The 22,821-nt window shown below is 49.5% G+C and overlaps 1 protein-coding gene across 1 annotated transcript in view; it reads left to right on the top strand.

Annotated features, from left to right (window-relative positions):
• LOC105276377 (neurogenic locus Notch protein) overlaps positions 1–22,821 on the top strand; it is a 237,979-nt gene that overhangs the window by 193,166 nt on the left and 21,992 nt on the right. The window lies entirely within an intron of this gene.

The following is a 22,821-nucleotide window of genomic DNA, read 5'->3' as shown; positions in this document are numbered from 1 at the left end:
ACCGGCACGACCACGAAAACAACCGGGAAGACTCGTTCTCAGGGCTCTTTCTTCCACCGAGGAGAGAGGCCCAGGAATGGTCGTCGGTTCCCCGGTGCTTCATATCTATCCGAGGCCGATCGTTCCACCGTCTCCCGGACTCGGCCCATTAACTTAACGCCCGTGCGATATACATGCACCAGACGACACACGTCGACGACACGCCGCGACTCCGCTGTGACACGAGCAAAACACGACAGATAACGAACGGATCAGCAGCAACTCTTTACCCTTACCCTCTTTACCTCTTTCTCCCTCTCGATCTCTCATTCTCCTTTTCTCTCTCTTTGCCAGTCCGCGAGAACGAACTTTTAATGAGCCACCACGACAAACACCGGCCGTATCTTGTATAAAGAGGTGTACCTGATAGCATCTCGCGTCTGCGTGCCGCCTCGAGTGGGTTCGCATTGTGTCGCTGTCGCGCAGAAATTGAAGCTTCATAGATCTTGGCAGGTTATTGCGATTTTTGACGCGGCGACGGAGACGGAGAAAGACGTGTCTGCATATTGATTGTTTCTTCCTTCCTCTTGCTTGACGAATTCGAGAGACCCGGGCTGATCTGATATCCGCGATGGGAGTTTGCGGACGAAGGACGCTTTGATAAAGCGTGGATACCGGTTTCGTCTCTCGTCCCAGGGACGAAATTGCACGTTAACGAAATTAATCGCGTGTATTAGCCGCCGGCTCCGCCTCCGTCTTCATTGTAACAGGAATTACCAGTCGGACGACTCGACAGCGAATAACTCCGGCCGATTTCTGCGACGTGCGGGCGATTCGTGTCTGCAATCCCTGTCTGGCGTTTAATATTCCGCCGAGTTCGAATCGCACGATAGTGCACGATGGTGAACGATGAACGATGATGAACACATTTCGGCACCATGAAGACACCTCACACGAATTTCGGCGAGATGTTTTCTTTTCTGGAATTTAACGCCGTGACACCTCCGGATACGTATGCATCTCGTGGCAGTACTTTTCGAGGAAGGGATTACGAAATATCCGGTTTCGCCTCCGGTGGCGGTCGCTCTCGAATCATTCGTGTCGTAATCGCATTATGGTACCCGAGTTCGTTCTTCCCTTCTTTTTTCATCTGTCGCTCTGTCTCTCGTTCCGTTGCTCGTGTTACGCGGCCTCATGGTGCGCACGAGTCGCGCGGAATGATTTCTCTGGAAAACAAAGTGCAAGGTTTCATGTGTATTACGTTGCAGAACGTTTCATCGTGATACATACTCAGATCGCGCGACAGTCAAGAACTTTGTCACAAATATGATAAATTATCGGAGTCTCGCAAGATGTATGTTTCTTCATCAAAATGTCAGAAAACTCATTTTCCGATCGCGAAGATTAACAGCGGCTGATCTCGAAATAAAATCGCTCCAAAAAGGATCGCACAAAAAAGGAGTAATTTAATATCAATTTACTATTACCATATTTATTACGCTCCATAAATTTGATCGCCGCGTTGCGCGCGAGCAGGAACCCTGGATGATGCTGCTCGACGAAAGATGGAAAGAGAAAGAGAGAAGTGCGCGGGAAAGCAAAGTTGGAGAACGCCTCGTCTCGCTCGCGGTGGTCGTAGCAAGCCGGGAAACCGGTATATAATCGAGCAGTCACCTATGCACCGGTTCCTTCGGACGTGCCGCAATAAGGGAGGTACGTGACCCGCGCAAAAAATGGTGGTACCGCCTGGAACACGTTGGGGAACGGGGGATGCGGGAGCTCGGGGCAAAAGGGGGCGAAAAGGGGCGCTTTTGTCGGCGCGCAGCGGCGTTAAACTTTCATCTCTCTCAAACGCGCATTTCCGCACGAGGACCACGCTTCTGCGGCGCGATGAGTCACGATCCTATTAAACGTTGCTTCGCTCTTCTGCGGGGGCTTTAGTCATAAACGACGGTGGAAAATCGCGCGATCGGATGGATTATTCAGGGGAAGTTCCACTGTTTTCTGACACGCTCGGGATCGATGTGGATCGTCATCGATCCGCGGGATCGATAGTCTGCGGGCACGAACCTGCGTGTTCTTGTCGGAACGAACAAGCCGGAGAGATTCCCGATCCGCGAAATACGCCCGCGAAGCGTAATCGCCGAGATACGATTGAACTCGCGGCGCGTATAAAGCGCGGCATTAATGTCGTGCACCGTTCTACCTGCATGACGAGCGTTCGCGCGATCGCCGCGAAGACGTCGGTATCGCACGATCTCAGGATCAGAGATCGCGAGTATCAAGTGCTGTAAATCGGAGGATTAGGTGGCGCGGATTTTCCGATCTTTGCTTACGTTCTTTTAATTATAGACGCGGAAGTCGCATAATTATTTAATTAATTTTTCTGGGACGATCTGCTCATCGAAAAAAAAAGTATCGAGACTCGAATCGCGAAAGATTCGTCGTAGATTCGTCGCGATTAAGATTTTCACAGTGTCGCAGTGAAGGAAAAAAAGTCTTATGTCGGCGCAGAATTATCGCTTTAGAATAATCTCGCGCAGAGTTTGATCCGCGTGAGGGGAATCCTCGGTATAGAGCCGAGATGAGAAACGTATGAGGAACGTATCCGAGCAAAACGAAGAGAAAGACGAGAGAGGTGGCTTGCAGCGGTGGGAAGCAAGTGGACGAGGAGCGGCGAGGGTGGACGCGGAGAGGAGAGGGCGAATCGAGGGGAAGAGCCGAAGGAAAGAGCGTGCTTTTCTGCTCGTGATGTCCCGAGGCTACCGCAGACTCGCTTGAATAGCCCCGACGCTAACACGCCCATACCGGTCACCGGGGAAGCTCTACCCGACGGAATTATTCGCTGAATTTATTTACTCCCTCGTGACCCCGAGAAAACTAGCCGAGGAAGCGCCTGCGGACCCCCCGAGAAAGAGAGAGAAAAAGAGCGAGAAGGAGAGAGAGAGAGGACTGGTCAGATACATCGAGCGTATTCGAAATTGATACTACGATAGCGTGCAAGTCGGCATGAATATATGCAGCGCACATTCGCCGATTCTACACACTTAATTTAACACACGCGCAACCGCCGGGCACCGATAAATCACACACCCCCCCACCCCCTGGCGAAAACGCGGAACTCCCGATCGAGGAAACGAGATTGGACATTGCGTAATTCTCCGGTTCTAATTCTCTCGCGGAGCGAGTTAATTGCGGTCGGGAGATAAAATCCGTCGCACCGCGATCAGATGGAACATTCCCGGTGGAGGGCGAACTGGAAGAAGATGCCTCCCATCATAAGAGAGCAAAAAGGCTAAAGTCCCCAGAAAGCAAAGGCGCGAGGGGCGGAAAGGAAGGAGCATGCAAATATTCGGGTACCAATTAAAGTTGCAAAGCCGAACCGTACTGTCCGGCTTGGCGACTCGTTAAAATTATTGAGGGTTTGTCGCAGGCGGGGTTGGGGCCCCAGGGTCTCTTTTTCTTCTGCCAGAGCACGCGGAATCCGACGGGGCACTATCACGATCTGGTTCCTTTCTTTCGGGGGCCCCATCTTGCTGAGTAGAGAGAGAGAGAGAGAGAAGGAGAGAGACGACAGGACGTCTCAGCGAGTGTCCAGAGCCGCAGGAAGCTATCGGTCCCGACGCCCGATGATCTCTCGCGGGACCGGGCCGTGGAATAAAGCCAACACAGGCCTCACGTCGGGCCCCGGGATCGGGTTGTCGGACAACGGCATTGATTCCGCGATGCGTGTTCGTCGTCGTGTTTGTCGTCGCGCGATACACGACGAATTAATTCGGCGGCATGCACATTTCGCCGGGACATTTCTCCATTCTCCTCGAGGGAATGATCCCTTCCAGCAAGCGACGCGACATGTTGAAGCTGCAACGAGCGTGTTAAGAGTCGCGGCTGACAGCCGGTTACGCGCTACAATGTTCCGTTATTATTAAAGCATATTCTCGCCGCGAGCTTGTCGTCTTCCACAGCAACGGAGTATATCTCGCGGATGCATCTCGGTGCCCTGCCCTTCGCGCAGGAGGAGGTGGGCAGGGAAGAGATCCCTTGATGTCGAGATACATTTACGTCGCCATAAAACCGCGAAGGTATCTTTTCAATGTAGCCCGTCGAGATACGCGCGTCACATTTGGATGAAGGAAACTCGTTAATATCAGTGCGGCGAGAGTTGATGCTCGCGACAATCTGGACGGCTTCCTCGACGTGTGCGCTTTCCTGTTTCTCTCCTTCTCCGTTGCTCTATCTTTCTCTGGCCGCCGCACGTGCATTGTTGCATTGTCGTATACCCGGCACGCAACGCATCTTCCAGCTGTCACATGATCGGTCGATATTCACCGGTCGCATGCAGCCGACCGGTCGCGCAACTGCAATTGCATAAAAAAATGCGCATACGGACACGCGCAAATGGCCAACTGTCGAAAATCCCACGAATCCCTCGGGCGATTCTTCCTCTCTCTTTCTCTCTCGCTCTTCCTCTCGATTATCCGTTATCCGCTAACAATGCGTGCCACCGTGCTCCCGCATCGCGCTCATGCTAATTTACTCGTTTCACGCACCGTGTAGTGTTGCAACAGGAAAAATGCAAAAAAGAAAAAAAGCAGATTTACTTATTGTTACGCCAAGCTATTCACAAGTCGCCGAGTACATTAATCTTTTAATATGGGAATATTCATGTGCTTGGCGCTGCGTTGTTAACTCGTAAACAGTTGCGTAGAGAACAGTTCGCGAAATTATAACAAACGTGCTTTCCACAATCAGAAATGCTTGCATATATTATTTAAAATTAAAAAGCGAGACATGTAAATGGGGAATCAATTAAATAATTTTTTTTTCTTTTGGAAACTTAATTCTCCGTAATTATTTGTGGATTAACTGATTGATACAGATATATCTGTCTAGTTTCAAAGAAAAGATTCAGTGGACGCGTTTAGATCAGTTCGAGGAAGCGCAAAAATAATGTTCGCCTCATTAACGTTCGATAGTCGTGCCGAGTCTAGAAACGATCATTCTCGTTGATCGAAAGTCGAAGGTACTCGTTTCGTAGACGAGCGATCGTGCGCCCCCCGAGGGTGTCATGATAATTTTCTAAAGACAATGGGGCGCTTTCTTGCTCCCCCTCGGATTCGATTCGATTACACGTTGCCTGAATCGCGGCGATCACGAGTTAAATTTGAATTGGGTCCCGATAGTCTCTCTTCCTCTCTCTTTCTCTCCCCGTGACTCTACTCGCACAGCAATTTGATACCTATCTCGGCATCGCCCACTGTAAAAGTACGTCCACTCCCTCCCGCTTTCCCACCCCCGCATAAGTCGTGGCGGCAAAAGGAGCATTCGGGTACGAGAGATTTCGCAATATCGGAGCAACAAAGCTACAGGACACGAAGAAGAATGATCGCGTCGCAACGAGAATGGAACAATGGCAGTCTAAATTCTCTCTTGTGAGGGAAAGATTTCTCATTACGAGAAATTAAAAATTTTTCTACGAGAAAACGCGCGTAAAGAATAAGGGCCTGCCTGCTGAATTTCGTTCGAGCGCGTTTTACGATCGGCAAACTTTCGCTCCGATTCTGGTAGCGATTAATGACGAACCCGCGCTGGTCCCACGATTATGAACGGTACTTGAGAGACGTGCGTCGTGCAACGAAAGTAAGCACTCAAGTCCGACGCTAACGAAGTCTGGGCGGTGTACGTGTAACTTCCACTAATGAGAAGAAGCGCCAGTCTCCCCTATGACGCGCGAGAAAAAAGCGAATCCTCATTACCGCCGCTTCAATAACGCTCTGTACGTTCGGCGGCTTCTATCTGCCTCATTTCTCACACTCGTCAACTGGCCCTTTCGCTTCGTTTTCCCGCGTTTCTTCGCGTTTCTTCTCGATCCCGAGGAAACTCCTTTCTTTGTCGCGCCGTTCGTTTCTCGAACGAAGCACCTCCCTCCCACGAGGCAAGAAACGAACGTGTAATTAATTCACGAGACCTAACTATCGCATAGTTACGGTAAACCTTTGAAATTGTCCGCGAAATTATCTGCCCTTCTTACAACTTGTTAAACGCGAGTTTACCGTCTTCATAACGAGAACAATCTTTCTTTGGACGATCTTGGGATTCTCCACGTGACTACGTCGTATAATCTCTCAATGACTTCTCTTTATCCAGCGAAAAGTTTTCCCGCGCGAGGATGTCGCTCCTTCGACGCGGAACTCCTTCGCCGACGCACTCTCGGCGGTCCGAGCGGACCTTATTGACGATTCCCCACCGGTTGCTACCTGAGACAGTCCTTTATCTCGATTATCTATCGTACTTGCCGAGGAAACGTGGCGGCACACCGTCGTGAGTCTCACGGTTACTCGATCGCGGAGATTAGTCACGACTCTCTCTCGCTCGGCCGAAGAACGAGAGTAAATCAGACCCTCGCGGCCCGTTGACACGTTTAGCCGGGCCCAGGATACTCGCGGTGCCCCGACAAGCTCGGTGCCCCGACAAGCTCGGTGCCCTGTATTCGTACTCCCGGAGTGCTCCCCGACGACGACGACGACGCTGATGGCGACGGTCGTTTCTCGCATTGCCCCGTGATAAATCACTGCGGGTCTCCACCGTCGTCACAATCTCGCGGCCATTAATCTCGATAATTGAATCAATATTTGTGATATCGTCCTGTGTATTCGGGCCGGCCTCATGGTAATTAGCCGGACTCGTCATAAATCATGCCCTCCGGGCGGGAGGAGACAGGAGCGCAAGACAGGCAGAGAGAGAGAGAGGATTCCCCGAAGAGGCTGTGTCTCCTTTGTGGCGCCCGTATTCGGGTGTGTTCCATAAAATTAATATTTTATGTCCTTCCACCTACGGAGGAAGCCTAGCGAGAAGAGAGATGGTCGGCGGGTTTTTCGGCTGGCGAACACGCTGACGTTACCGTTGGAAATATGAACGGTGCTTTATAAGAGCCATGGAGAACTCCGTGGCGATTCGGAGAATGAGTTACAACGGGTAATGCTGGACGATGATCTTCCAACGATAAAATTAATAGTCACCGCAAGAAAAAATACTGAAAACATTAGTAGATAATTCTATCACTTGAGAAAAACAGTTTGTCGTGATTGTTTATTGAAACTGTTGTCGGTCACGCTTCGATAAAATTATAACCGTCTATAGACGGACTTTCCAATCTTTCGGAGATCTTTTATGACGATCAACGATAATCTCGCGCTTTTATCCCGCGTTCCGCGTATGGAGAAACTCCGTCATTACTCCGGTAACGAGTTTTCCCCGCATTACACGCGGCAGTAATGACGTCTCTTCCGCGTGCATAATTACATTCCTTTCTTAACGTCGGGGCGGACCGGCAAGCGTTACATTGTACGAGGTGACCTTACGTAAGGCAACGCGTCGGCCACTGATCGCCATTTGCGATTCGCAGAGCTCCCCGCAATTCTCTTCGACCGACGGCATCGAGATCTCCCCATGAAAATCACAGTGGTTCGTGATAATGCGTGATGGTCCGCGCCTCCGCGAGAGTTCACGGTCTTGTTCCGTGGTTTCATGGTGGATAGCGGTCCCGGGACGTCCCGGGACTGGTGATGCCAAGATCGGTGATCCCGCGGGTCACTCCCCGCGCCGCGTAATCAGTCGATCGTTATCGCGATTCGCGCCATAATAATCCATGGTGGCCCCGCGCGGCGTTCGCCACCGACCCTTCTACCCTCGCGGGTTCCCTTCTCGGCTCCTCGTAACGGTGGATGCGTAACGGTGTTCGAGGCGTGGTGCCTGTCCGGCAATACCGCCAGTGTAATATTCACGACCTCCATTATCCGGACAGCCGATTAATTAACGGTCGCAAGTTGACGCGTTCAATTATCGATGCCATCGCGCGACACTCACGGCGAAGGATCATCGTGTACGACGAGGTGGGAAGCTGAGCATTATGTCAGGCTTCGCGCTGTAGATGTATCTTTTCTGCATTGGCCTTAAGAGAGATTAAATGTAGGAAGACTTGTAGAAAGGCGCTTGCAAGACAATTATCAAGGAATCACTCTTGTTGAAAAGAACGTTGCACTCCTGAAGAGAATGTTAGTTTCCTTGAGACACTGTTGAGATGCTGATCGTCAACGCTTATTTTTATTTATTATCATGCGATATGCAGATACACATTTATTAGGAGTGTGATTTAGTTTTGAGGGTTTTGCAACAGATGGCTGTAGTGTCAGTTTGTTCCAATAGCTGTTTCCGATAACTGTTGTTTCTTACAGTCTTGACATTATCCATGACATTTAGTAGCATTATAGCAATAGATGCAATAACAGTCGTGTTTATATCATCGTAAAAATGCAACTTCCGAAACAGCATTTTCCACATACGTTGCTTTTGTTTTTTAATCAAAAGAAAACTGCGGCTGATGGTTATAGAATTCTTGTGGAAACTTATGGTGATTCTGCCCCATCAATTAAGACGTGTGAATACTGGTTTAGACGCTTTAAAAGTGGTCATACTGATGTGAAGGACAAAGAACGCTCGGGACAACCAAGAAAGCTTGAAAATGCAGATTTGCAAGCATTATTGCACGAAAATCCAACACAATCCACTTCAGAACTTGCCAGAGCATTAAATGTTGATCGTACAACAGTTACGAAACATTTACATGAAATGGGAAAAATTCAGAAAGAAGGGAAATGTGTTCGACATGAATTATCGGAAAGTGCCATTGCGAACCGGTTGAACATTTGCATTTCGTTGATCGCCAGGCGAAAAAAGAAGAGTCTTTTGTCTCGGATTGTTACTGGGGATGAAAAGTGGATCTATTTTGATAATCCGAAACGCAGAAAATCATGGGTGGATCCAGGCGAACCATCAACATCCACTCCGAGACGCAATATTGACGGTTGAAAAGTAATGCTCTGTATTTGGTGGGATAGTGTACTATGAGCTGTTAAATCCGCACGAGACTGTCACGGCTGATCGTTATCGACACCAATTGTACAAGTTGAAGCAAGCATTGGACGAAAAACGACCAGCAATTGCGAGTAAACGACGGAAAGTGATTCTTCTTCGTGACAACGCTCGACCTGACGTTGCGTTATCAGTGAAAGAAACACTATTAGAGCTTGAATGGGAAGTCTTACCGCACCCCGCGTATTCTCCATGCGATTATTATTTGTTCCGGTGGATGCAACACGCTTTAGAGGATACACACTTTGATAATTTGGAAGAAGTGCGAAAATTCGTCGACAAATGGATCAACTGAAAAGAAGAGTGATTTTATCGTGGTGGAATCGATCTCTTGCCAGAAAGATGGGAAAAAGTTATAGAAAACGAAGGAAAATATTTTGATTAAGGTATTCATTCATTATCATATTTAAATACATGCGTTTTTGAGCAAAAAAAAAATTTATTAGGGGTGTGATTTAGTATCACACCCCTAATAAATATGCACTACTTCAAATAATTATCGATATTGGGAGGACAGAAAAAGAATGAGGCTCTTACATAAGGTCTTTCCTTGCAAAATCTCCACCGCACTCGCGAGTGTCGCAGAGAATCATCGCAGTCTGTACTGGCAATGTAATTCAATCAGCCTGCAGAATAGCAGCGGCGCGAGCTAGCGAACCATCTAAGGGGAATCTGGATGAACTCATCAAGGACGCGCTTCGGTAGAATCTCAATTAAGGCTGAATTGCGGGGGGAAAATGGAGTGCGAACGCGGAGGGACCTGGTGGCGAGCGGGCTGGCGTAGAACGGCGGTGCGAACGCGACGGGGAAGTGAACGGAAGGGTCTTCAGGTTCACTCCGCGAATGGAAGTCGAAGACCTCGGCAGCGAAACGGCATTCCGAGCCACACTTGATTGGTTTTGGCGGAGTCGCGCCGCTTGCGCCGGAGGTCGGGTCAGGTCACTCCAGGAGGTTCTACGTGACTCCTCTCTCTTTCTCTCTCCCGGCTCTCCCACCTCTCGTTGGAGTACGCATCTGGGTCCACACCTCGGCGGCGTTTGCGCCACGCCGTGGTCGTCATCGGCGCTGATTAACGAGTTATAAGTAGAACCTCTTCACCGACGCGATTTGTACGTCGTCGACGAGGCTTCGATCATGCGGATAGTCACGGTTTAATTATGGACGATGACCCGCGCGCGCCATCGACCCCAAGTGAATTCACCGTTGGCGCCCAGGATTATTGTAGCGTGCCCTGATTTTTACGGGAGGCTCGCATCCCCCCGTAGCGTACCCCTCGCGTCCGTCACTCGCGTCGGATCTTGAGCAACGACTGGATACCCCGTGGACATCGCCGTAGGTGGACTCGGGATCGTAAAACGGCGCCCGCGAGCGGCCAGTGCTGGCACAGTCTTGCTGGAAACACCTAACGGCTGTCTGATTGGCTGGGTACAAGGCAGTAAAGGGGATCACTGCGCGGATAGCGTAGCCTCTGATAAATTTAATGGAGGACGATATGCTCCAAGACCGGAGGCATTATAGTATGCCACTAAAAATGGCATCTTTCTCCGTCTTTCGTCCATGTTCTCTCCTTTTCTCTCTCTCTTCTCTCTACGCATGCTCCGTCGTGGAGACTACACGGCCTATCCGATCAGCAAACGCTCGTAAACGACTTAACGAGGGACTACCTACGCCCGCCTCGACGTTCCTCGGAAGAATACCATCGTTCAGATAATCGCGAAAAGGTACATATGCCTCGGTATATGTATTCGACGAGAGCAAGATTGCCGGATCACACACGAGTACGCTGCATACGCCAGTACGTACGTGCTGCAGTTGTTCTGCACATGACACACACTCTCTCTCTCTCTGCATACGTTTTCGGTAATAAACTTAATAAACGACCTGTTTGCTTTTGTCTTAAACAAGCGCGACTCTAGTGTAACATCTGGCGTTGTAAGATTCCCTTTAACGACCTCTTCAGTTAACGCTGGCGGGACCTCTTTCCGTGGGTGACTCCGTTGCCTCCGTGCAGGAGACCCGTGTCTTCTTCGTTTACTATTGCACTCGATCGGAGCGATACACGGCGCTGCGATGTGGTAAGCACTAATTAATTGGCATCGCACTGGGCGGCGAGCGCGTTAACGCGGACTGTAAGCATCAGCTCAGGAAAGGTGGCAATTACGTAAGCGGGCTGTAATTTAGAATGATATTTCGAGGTCCGGCAGGCAACAAAGAGGAATAGAGACGAAGAGGAAGACGCGCGTGAAAGGGAGCACAGGATACCGGCGGAAGTGCGTGTTCGCGTCTGTAATTATCCACCATAGAACGGAACGCCATTATGCCGATTGTCGGCTAACGGCCTTAATGGGTGGATATCGGTCCGGCGGCGGGTCGGCTCGTTATCCCTAATTTATGTTTGGCCAGGTCGTCCTCGCGCTTCTCTCTCGCGGCTTAGGCTCCTCCGCTCGGTCTTCACGCCGATTTTCCATCCGCCTCGCTCCCCGCCGCGAATCAGGTTTCCTTTCTTTCTCTTTCTTTCTCTCTCGTGCGTACATACGCACACACACACGCGTGTTGCAGACCGCTGACGCGCTATCATGCAATGCCACGCACCGCAAGAGATCGCGGCGAGAGAGAGGCGAGGATCTATGTGTTCCGACGAGTGCGAAGTTAATTTGCATGCCGCGTCTCCGTCTTACGCGGCGACGCGGACGCCGCGTAATTAACGCGTCGCGATGAACGTGGCGGTTCGATAACCGCGCCGTCGATCGCGCCGATGAGAGAGACGTACGATGATAATTATTCAGATCCATGGTATATCTCCATTAGCCGTATCCAGCCGATCGCCGACACGCCGACAGCCGCCGCGCGCTCTTTTTACCCGAAACCGGATTTTATTTACAACGTCGGGATGTCGCCTCGGCAAAATGTGCGCGTGCGTGCGTGGTATATTCTCTCCCAACGTGATTGATCGAACGCGATTTAATAATCTCATCGACTTTGATTCCATTCGAAGGCTCCATCCGGCTGATGTCTCTGCTCTTTTCGTCTCCTCGAGGACGGAAAGTAATAAAAACCCAAGTCGCTCCGATCCTGGAGGACGCGCGATAATTCGTCTGCATTATTCATTATTAACAGCGATTACGTGCGGCGAATCGCTCGTTCGCGAATTGATCGACTCCGGTGGCTGAAGAGCCGGTTGCTCAGAAATCGCAACCGTGTTCGAGTGAGAATTTCATATTGCATGAGAAACAGGTTCCTGTCCTTTTCTTTTTTACGGCTTCGCCTCTTCCGGATCGAAAATCACCGGCTGCGAGTCGCGGAAAACCAGCATCCGCCTCCTGACACATTACACCACCACGAGGGGGATCTCATCGGCGCGACGTGACGCCTTCCGCGATCTCCCGTCCGCTCGGGCGTACGCGAAGCGGCCGAAGCGGGCGTGCGCGGTATCACGCTCGACGCTTCGAGTAGGTACTCGCGTCTAAGTCCGCGCGAGTCCGATTTCAAGACAGTTAACTTAATTACCGTCGTTGCGGCGGAAAACGATACGAGACGGGATATCTTCGGCGGCGATCGCCGCTGCGAGGGATCGGGTCGATCCAAGAGAGAGAAAGAGAGAGAGGGATACGCGCGTTGATGTCGGCGCGGCCGCCACCGCTTCAAGTAAGGTAGGTCGTCGGCTCTCCCGGGCGTGTTCATGTCCGATGCGACCTTCGGCCTCTCCTATGGGGCCCGGTGGTTGCCCGGATGGCACGGACTGGATCCATGGTACCGCTATCTCCTGCCGTCCTCCGCGCGCGATCCGCCGCCACGGCAGCGCCGGCGAAATGGCATTGCTACCCTACATACCTCCGAACCGCCGCGAGAGAGTCGAGTGAGTTATCCCGCGTCGCCATTTCAGATTTTCCGCATGACCGCGCCGCGGGCTGGACAACCGAAAAATCCGCGGCGTGCTGCCTGTACCGGGCAAGATGGAGCGCGCGATGGCCTTTCCCCGTTACACCCGAGGATAGTTTTTCATCGATCAGCCGCGCGACGATGCGTGAACGCAGTTTGTCCCAGCTTTCACCATTTTTTTATTTTGATAGATGCACCGCGCGCTTGATGTAAGCGGTCTTATATTCCAACGTGTATAATTGGCTCCCTCGGCAGAGTGATAAGAGAATTATCGTGGATAATTGTTATTATTATTATTAATAATGCATTAAATTAGGTGATTATTTCGCTATCACGATAGTTCCGCGCATAATTACAAGTTAGCCGATAAGAGATAAGCTGTTACGTGAAAGCGCGATAATTCCCGATTGATTTAAGTGAAAACGTTAATCTTCTCTCTGGCGATTTGTTAAATAGGGATCGCGGGATCCCGTTGCAATCGGCACCGCTCGCACGATCGTCTCAGGCTGCCGGCTTTGGTTCACATGATCGCGTCGGTATTCGGGCCAGACGTTTCGCACTCGTTTAATTAAATTTCTCGAGGCACTCTCGGGAGTGCTCGAGAGCCACCATTCGATCGGTGGGTAACTTATATGTTTCAGTATATTAACGCGGAATATTATAGAGAGTAATGCGTACATTCTTATACAAATCGCATTTTATCAAACATTTCTCCCCGTACGATCGAGACGATTCTTGTCTCCAGAAAAACAGGACGTGCAAGTATTGCCTCTCTTTTTTTATTCACTGCAGCCCCTATCGTGACGCCGTGCATTAATTCGCGTATTAACCGGTCGCGATGTCATCTCCATCCTTTTGACGGCATATTCCTGATAAGATAATAATTATCCGCCGGGCTCCTCATTATCCGCGAGCGGATCGCGCGCGAAGCTGATTAACATAACGCGAGCGAACAGGTTTGTCAACTCCGTCGTTCGGGAATCAATGAGCTGCGAGGAATCGATATCTCTGGACCGGCTTTCGGTTGTCGCGCTAAGTGCTCTGTTGCTACCTGAACCCGCCGCGCCGTCGCGCTCGTTTCCGCTCGATCCCGCTCGCGTGAAATCTCGTCGCCGACGGACCGATCAAACGGCGCGCTAGTGTTCCGCACCTTCGCTCGCCTGCAAATGCCATCGCGTTGCCCGCTCACGCGCTGGTGTTAATTCCGAGATGCGAGGTGATTTTATCGCCAGGGTAGTTTACTCTCCTTTTAGGGCGAGATCTGTCGACTCTTTGATTAATCGCGTCGATTAATCGATCGTTCTCCCGGATGCGGAAATTTATGCGCCACGCGTTGCGCGGACGGAGGCACGCTAATAAACGTCTTTATCGACTCCTCGTTCGTCTTCCTCGCACCACCGTTAACCGTACACGCTCGTATCCTCCCCTTCGAGCAAACGGCCGTCTCTAATCGGCGATTAGCGCGCCTGTGGCGGTCGCGGAGCTCGGCGAGCTCCTCTGCTCGCCGGCTACTTTGTTTCTTCCATTCGAGGCTGCTTTGTATGTTGTACGGCGCCGCAGGCTCGTAAGAGCCTCATACTTCCGCCATGCCGTGAAATCAGAAATGACGAAAGCGAGCGGCCTCCGAGCGACTCGGAGGATAGGCCAAAGCCAAGCAGACCGAGAGATCAGCGGGGCTTCTCTCGACTCTTGTGAGCACTTTGCGGTATCCTGGTGACTCTTGTCCGCGCAGATTCCATTCACTGATCACACGCTAATCACGTCTGTCCTTTTTTTCTGTTACAGGTAAGTTTCGCAACTGCACTTTGCTCGTTTCGAGAGCGCTCTGGATACCTGCCAAGGTCAGATATTTCCAATTTTCTACCTGCGAGACTACTACCCGCGCAGAAACGGCCGCTCGTTCGCCGCTCGTAAAGCTTCTCTTTCAGCGAGCGGTCGAGTGGCTGCCGCAAGATTTGAACCCTCACAGTTTCGTTAAATTGCCAACGGGGCAACAAATCGCTCACCTGCCGCGAACTGGATACATCTCGGCAACGTATACATTTCCTCCTCTTGGTAAATCACACGCGTATCGTTAACGTCGCGCACGTGGGAGCGCCGAGCGCAGCCGCCCAATGCTGTTACATCTGATAAAAGCATCATTCCCGTTCTGTCAAACTGGCCAGCGAATGACTTGCATCGAGATCCAACTGCGACCAGCTGGAGTTGTCATTCGTCACTCGTTTGCCTTGGTGTATATTAACAAGCATGAGCTAAGCGACGAGTTGGTGAACCTTGTTTAACTCACCGAAATTATTTCAATTTTCGAGATACTTATTTCCAGGCAGATTTCATAAATCTGTATGCGTTATTATTTTTTACTTTTTTTTATTTACGAAATCCAGAGGGGACTCGTGACGCTCTGCTTTCCCATCTCTGTTAACGTAAATTACTAGCACGCCGTTTACTTATCGGGGTCAGACCGATCCCATCGTGACAGTTACGCCAGCCGAATTCAACTGCGACAGTCGAGGGTTAATAATACCGGGCTGGTCAAGCCGCGGGAGAGGTAATCATCACGTGAGCGTAGCAATGATGTTATCAGGATGACACACTTGCGAGTCTCTCCTAATGGCAGAGTAATGACGCGGCCGTTATATCCGATAAAAGCTTCATTCCCATTCTATCAAGTTGTCGACCGAAGCGGGCACACTTGCGAAACGCAGGTGCAATCTCGAATCAGTACGATTACCAATTTGGACTAATCCGCGGGGATGAGGACCGAACAGTAATCGAAAGTTTGTCCAATTATTCGTAATTACTGTGCGACGTTCTCGCTGAAATCGGGATAACGCGAGTTCAAGTCAGGATTTTTTAGCAGTGGTCTTGATTGATCAATCAAGGATCCGCAGGATATATTTCGCCATCCTCGCTCATTATTCGTCGCAGAATGCGCCGAACGACACGTTAACTGGATCGTAACGTTTAGCAACGAACAGGAACGCAATGCCGCGTGTTTCTTCAGGACAGAAGTCTCGCGTGGAACAAATCTGTTATTTATGCGTGCAGTTTTCTTGCCGATTACCGCAACGGGGTCTCCAGAAAGAAAAAAAGAAGAACGTTTCCTGGCACAGATCGCGGCGGTTGCGGCAAGAGTCATTTACGTCCACGCTTGAATTTCGTCATGTTCAAGGCTGCTGAAAAAGCGGAGGAGCGAGGATGAGGACGTCCTGGTCGTGACACGATATCTACCTCGCATTCTCGCTCGATTCTACGGTGCGATTGGCTCACCATGACGTTCTGCAGCAACGTATTTTCATCCGACAGCGCAGCACACGACACAGCGGCGTTCTCCATCACACGCACCGTCGTCGGGATCGCTCGGGTTCTGATCACGACGTATTTATGCAACAACAAACGCGAGATCAGAGATCATTCCCATTTAACAAATCACTGCAGGATCATTGCGATTTGATGACGCGATTAGAAAACGGTATCGCACGTGCCCGGACTTCCAGGCTAACGGTACACCATAGCGACGTTCTCCATGGTGAGAGGGTTGATCTCATTGCCGACTCATCGATGCCATCGTCCGGGGAATGATCGCGGCTAATCGCGCGATCCATCGCCCCGAATTAGCGGGCGAATTCGCGTATGCGTGTACGTGTACGTCCCGCAGCATCCGGCGAGCGCGTAGGCGGCGGTCCTGCTGTGATGTCGGTGTGCGTGCGTTGATTAATCTCGGGATTCCGATCTAATTGGATTAGAAGGGCTGCGCGCCTCGCACTCCTCCGGTTTCCATTCGTCATCGTCCGAATCTCCCGGCTAGCTCGCCCGATGATGACTCCGTGCGTCACGGAGCCGGATCGCGATGCTGGGCTCCTTCCTCTCGGTCTCGCTCTGTCCCGAGGTAGACCCTCGCCGAGGATATCAAAAGAATCGGTCGGCTGGTGATTTGTTGTCGACAGCGCCGACAGGTCCGGTTTAATGGGGGGTCCCTTACCTGCGGCTCTCTAACGTTCAAGAGAAATTCTCTCTCTCTCTGAACGTGAACGTCCGCACGTTCTTTCACCTCCTTGCGACTCTCTCGTCTCGGTGAAGCATCGGTCCTGATACTGGCGACACGCGCGGAGGGATGATAGCGTGTACGCTTCTAATTATGGTCTTTCATGGGTTCAATCCTTACCGACAGTGTATATAAATGTTATCGTATACAAATAGGATACGTGTGCATCAACCGTTGGGCCTCCCAGGCGGATGACGGCGAACCGTTGCTTCGGTAACGCAAGCGTCTCGCGTTTCACATTGCGCGGGAAGAACCCCGTTTCTCGCCCCGGTATTATCGGCGACCCTCGCGGGGGGCGCGTGTACGCACACGCCTACCGTGTGTTGTAAGCGGAGTAAGTTAAGCGGAATGATTCCGGGCGCGGGAGAGAGCGAGCGAGCGGCGCGGCGCGGCGTGCTGGCAAAGGATGCACGGGGCGCGGACCCGTTATTGGTCCTGGAGAGGCGAGAGGACTCACGGTGAGCTACGTACGTACGTACGACGTAAGTGTGCCTCGGGGGGGCCGCCCGTACAGAGGTACAGAGCCAAGGAGAGAAGCCGCGCGATGCGCAGCTTGCACAGTCGTCGATATCCTCGACCACGCCCACGTTCTCTCTCTCGCTCGTTCGTCGCCTTTTCTTCTTGCTTGTTCCCTCTCAGCAGCGAGGAGAAACGGCTTGTTCTTAGATATCTTGGCGGCAACGCTAGATCAGAGAGCGCATTTGCATGTCGGCGTGGCGGTGCGGCTAACACGCTTGCTCCACTTGCGAGTCTTGCGAGTCCGCTCGTTCGTTACATTCGCTCCTTCGAGCGAGCAAGCGAACGTCTCCACACACCTCCACATGCGCGGCGCATCTCGCACGATCGGCTTTAATCGCGCGCTAATCGGGATTTTAAAATGTCACGCGGCGGCAGCTGAGCAGCTGCTGTCTCTTTCCTAGAGCTGAGAGATTCAATTCCCTGAGCGTATCGCTTCGCGGGGAAAGGCTCGAGATTCCGGTCTGAAGCTGTCGCTTAATTGGCTCGCGCATTTTTCGTCCAGATTCTTGTAAATCTTGTAATATAATTTCTTTTCTCTTTTTCATTTCAATTTTTATATACTTTTTTTACACTAGCACAACACAGGCGCGCGCTATTTTATTTTTCAATATTAATAATGTTTTCGAATAATAATATCTTATATCTATTATTTATTATATGCACAATTATCACACTCTACTAAATTGTTAACCTCCACGCGAAGACAGCCGCGCGATGGTAATCTAAAGTTTAGATTCTAAATTGACCATAACGCACAACGCGAATCAAGATAACCAATCAGCGTCGCGGAAAAGAGGCAACAATGATTTCGAATTGATTTAACACGGCTTTTTTAAGAGTGGATTTGGCATATTGCGAAGAGGTCTCGATGATTGAAAATCCTTTAGATTTAGAAATGAAAAAGTTTTAGCCATTAAAATTTTTTTCTTTTCCGAGTTCTGTGCTAGTTATATTGTTCTTTGGCATATTGCCTAGAGTTCTCGATGATTTAAAATTTGTTAAATTAATAAATGAAAAAGTTCTAGCCCTTAGAAATTTTTTCTTTTTCCGACAAGTTCTGAGTTGTTGATATCATTATTTTTTATATTGCCTAGAGTTCTCTGCTATTGAAAATACCGTAAACTCAGAAATGAAAAAGTTCTCGGGTTTAAAATGTTTTAATATAATAACTATATATAATTTTTTTTAATTTTTTATTATGAGTTTATCAAGACACAAGTATCACACTCTACCAAATTGTTAACCTCCACACGAAGACAGCCGCGCGATGGTAATCTAAATTGAACATAACGCACAACGCGAATCGAGATAACCAATCAGCGTCGCGGAAAAGAGGCAACAATAATTTCGATTTGATTTAACACGGCTTTTTTAAAAGTGGATTTTTAATTGTTTATCCTTTTAGTTCTTTCACGGATTTTCTCGAATTTCTTCCCTCTCGAATTTCCTTTGTCGTAAACCAGGGATAACCATCTCCTGCCGTAGGAGAATGATTTATCGATCTTCGCGCTCAGGATACGAACGCGTATGTTACGCTTAATAACATGGTATCATTTCGTAACAACGGAAACTTATAAAAATCTAGTGTGCCAACCTCGGTCGCGCAATAACAGAGTCGCTCCACATAACGGAATCCACCGGACTCCGGAAAGAGGAAAAAATCGCTTGTCCGTTTGCTCAGTTGCCGGAAGACCACTTAATAATAGTACCGAGACATCTAACTTTCATCGTCCGTCACGGTGTACCGTGCAATCATTATCTATGTCCAGCGGATATCGGTCGCAGCTCGTGAGAGGCTCACCGCTTCCGGCGAAAATTGCTCGCATTTTCCATCCGAACGCGCGAGGAATGCTTTCGCGGTGGCTCCGCGAAGCTTGCGGAATTCCTGACGATAAAGCAATGTACCACTCAACGAAGTGCTGAAACATGTGCCACTCTAAACGGTACCGGTCTTACCATTACTCCGTCAGCTCGCATTACTCGTAAAGTTCGTATCAGACTACGCGTTGCAGACTGACACTGTGCAAGCTGGAGATTGAGACTTGACCGAGCAAAAGGCTGCCTGCTCACCTCTTGATGCTCTACGCACGTGCCACGTCTGAATGCGTGGCATTGATGATACATCCTCCGGATGCTGCTGAAATCATCCGCTTCGCAATGGCGAACGTGATCGTCAGAAATGTCACGCCATGCGGAACCACATATAGGCTGGATGCTGCAACACGTAGACTGATCCGCAGTGCGCGTAACTGGGATACGACCCTTTTACTCCACACCTAAGGTGCTGCCAGCGTGAATCGGCACGATCGGGCCGGATCGAAATGTTAGCATCGCCGTGGAAACCCACGCTCGCATTAAAAGTTCAGCCGCGCGGCAGACTCGTAAATATATAATACGATTACCGATTACCTCGCCTCGCCTCGTTTTCATATCGCGCGCGGATACAAATGTACGTAGGTACAAAAGAGTACACCTCTCCTCATCTTGGAATCGCGATCTGTACGGATCCAATGCGTCGCGCTGCATGAACTGGTTTCCCGTTGAACACGTACCGCTGCCACGAGGTGGTTAATGGTGAACCAGGCCTCGCGATGCTGTCGCAATGATGATGTCGCAACGGACTTGGCTCTGCCTGCGCCACGAAGGAAATGCACACGTTTGTTCGATCCGGAGATAATTAATTAACAGCGAATTAATAACAATCCAGAAAAGTCACTTCGTTTGCTTTGCATTACGTCTCAATCAATCATTTCCTCTAACAACGTAGCAAATGTTAACAACTACCACAGATAATCAGACATAACGTCAGACAATTGGACGCTCCGTTCCCTAAATTCGAACGGCTTTAGGAGGGATATGATTGATGTACCATCTGATACTGCGTCTTTCCTCTCCTTAACGAACGAGACGTTGAATTCACCGGAACCGTGGCTGGACGCGAGGATCCTCGGCGCGGTCCCGGCGACGCGGTTCCGTCGAAAAGAGCCTGGGAGATAATATCTCCAGGTCCCCGGCATTCACGCGTGGGAGATTGCCATAATGCCGGTAACACACGGCCTGCCACGCCCCAAACAATTACCAAGAAGTCGGGGCGATAAATCAGCCGTGAAACCGTCTACGGGTACGAGTCTACGGCGTAGCGCCATGCTAAGCTGCTGCACGGGGAACGGGGGTACGTGTATGCCGCACGTCGATGGGCGCACACAATCGTCGAATCCACCGGGAAATCGAGGGTCCTTATCTGAACACGTCGCGTCCAAGGGGGAACGATCGCTGGATAAATGTCTCGCGCGCGATGTCACGCGATCATCTCTCAGAGTCTCCAGACACCTGAACACACGTGGATGAGCCTTCCGATGCGTTGCTCCTCGGTCCCTTCAAGAACAGTACTCTGGGAAAAACCAAGATAACAACGGCTTTATCGTTATTATTATATTAGGAGTGTGATTTGGTTTCGAGGGTTTTGCAACAGATGGCTGTAGTGTCAGTTTGTTCCAATAGCTGTTTCCGATAACTGTTGTTTCTTACAGTCTTGACATTATCTATGACATTTAGTAGCATTATAGCAATAGATGCAATAACAGTTGTGTTTATATCATCGTAAAAATGCAACTTCCGAAAGCTCTTTAGCATTTTCCACATGCGTTGCTTTTGTTTTTTAATCAAAAGAAAACTGCGGCTGAGGGTTATAGAATTCTTGTGGAAACTTATGGTGATTCTGCCCCATCAATTAAGACGTGTGAATACTGGTTTAGACGCTTTAAAAGTGGTCATACTGATGTGAAGGACAAAGAACGCTCGGGACAACCAAGAAAGCTTGAAAATGCAGATTTGCAAGCATTATTGCACGAAGATCCAACACAATCCACTTCAGAACTTGCCAGAGCATTAAATGTTGATCGTACAACAGTTACGAAACATTTACATGAAATGGGAAAAATTCAGAAAGAAGGGAAATGGGTTCGACATGAATTATCGGAAAGTGCCATTGCGAACCGGTTGAACATTTGCATTTCGTTGATCGCCAGGCAAAAAAAGAAGAGTCTTTTGTCTCGGATTGTTACTGGGGATGAAAAGTGGATCTATTTTGATAATCCGAAACGCAGAAAATCATGGGTGGATCCAGGCGAACCATCAACATCCACTCCGAGACGCAATATTGACGGTTGAAAAGTAATGCTCTGTATTTGGTGGGATAGTGTACTATGAGCTGTTAAATCCGCACGAGACTGTCACGGCTGATCGTTATCGACACCAATTGTACAAGTTGAAGCAAGCATTGGACGAAAAACGACCAGCAATTGCGAGTAAACGACGGAAAGTGATTCTTCTTCGTGACAACGCTCGACCTCACGTTGTGTTATCAGTGAAAGAAACACTATTAGAGCTTGAATGGCAAGTCTTACCGCACCCCGCGTATTCTCCATGCGATTACTATTTGTTCCGGTGGATGCAACACGCTTTAGAGGATACACACTTTGATAATTTGGAAGAAGTGCGAAAATTCGTCGACGAATGGATCAACTGAAAAGAAAAGTGATTTTATCGTGGTGGAATCCATCTCTTGCCAGAAAGATGGGAAAAAGTTATAGAAAACGAAGGAAAATATTTTGATTAAGGTATTCATTCATTATCATATTTAAATACATGCGTTTTTAAGCAAAAAAAACCCTCAAAACTAAATCACACCCCTAATATATTTTCCGATAAAAGAGAGACAGAAATAATGATGTCCTCGTAAGTAGAGAGAGAGAAAGATTTTGAGATTGCAAAAATAATTTGTATGCCACAATAATAACTGATACGTGTGATGAACATAGAAAATGAAAGAGTGCATTACCTTCGACCTCGGATCAATGCGAGATAGTTTTCCGTGCGTTGCATGCCTGGATAGTCGACGTCATGTCGATTTACATAAGAATCTGGTACCGGAGAGCTCTCGCGTTCTGGACACGTAGACAAGGATCCTAGCGAGGCAGTCTAACGTGATCGCTGCTTCTTTGAAAGCAAGATCCATGTTTTCTCGAGATGACCGAGGAGGAACGAGAGGGGAACGAAACAAAGGCGTGGGTTTGAGATGAGAAAAGAGAGATGCTTGCTCTATCTTAATGATCCTTCGTGCGATGACCGTCGGACAATCCGGTGGTACGAGACAGCGTATTATTCCGTGCCGAATAGCGTGGATACTAAAATTAGTTGGTCGAGTTGACGCATGCACCAGCAACGTCTTCATTATACCTGAACGAACGAGTGTATTGAATTTACCGGCCCGTCATCGATCATCCTCTCGGGCCTTGACAGACTTCTTGACACCTACGATCTTTCCCGTATCGCTGTTCTTCGTCGTCTGTTGTATCGTACCTTACGCCACCAATGATGATCACGAGAGCATCCCTTAGAACTTTAGACCCTGGGAAAAGCACACATTTATATTTTTCTGCAAGAAACACAGATTCTTTAGTTATACA

Source organism: Ooceraea biroi, chromosome 8 (genome assembly GCF_003672135.1).
Source record: "Ooceraea biroi isolate clonal line C1 chromosome 8, Obir_v5.4, whole genome shotgun sequence".
In the NCBI taxonomy this organism is placed as follows: domain Eukaryota; kingdom Metazoa; phylum Arthropoda; class Insecta; order Hymenoptera; family Formicidae; genus Ooceraea; species Ooceraea biroi.
Note: the sequence above shows the minus strand (reverse complement) of the source record. Positions and strands in the feature narration are given on the sequence as shown.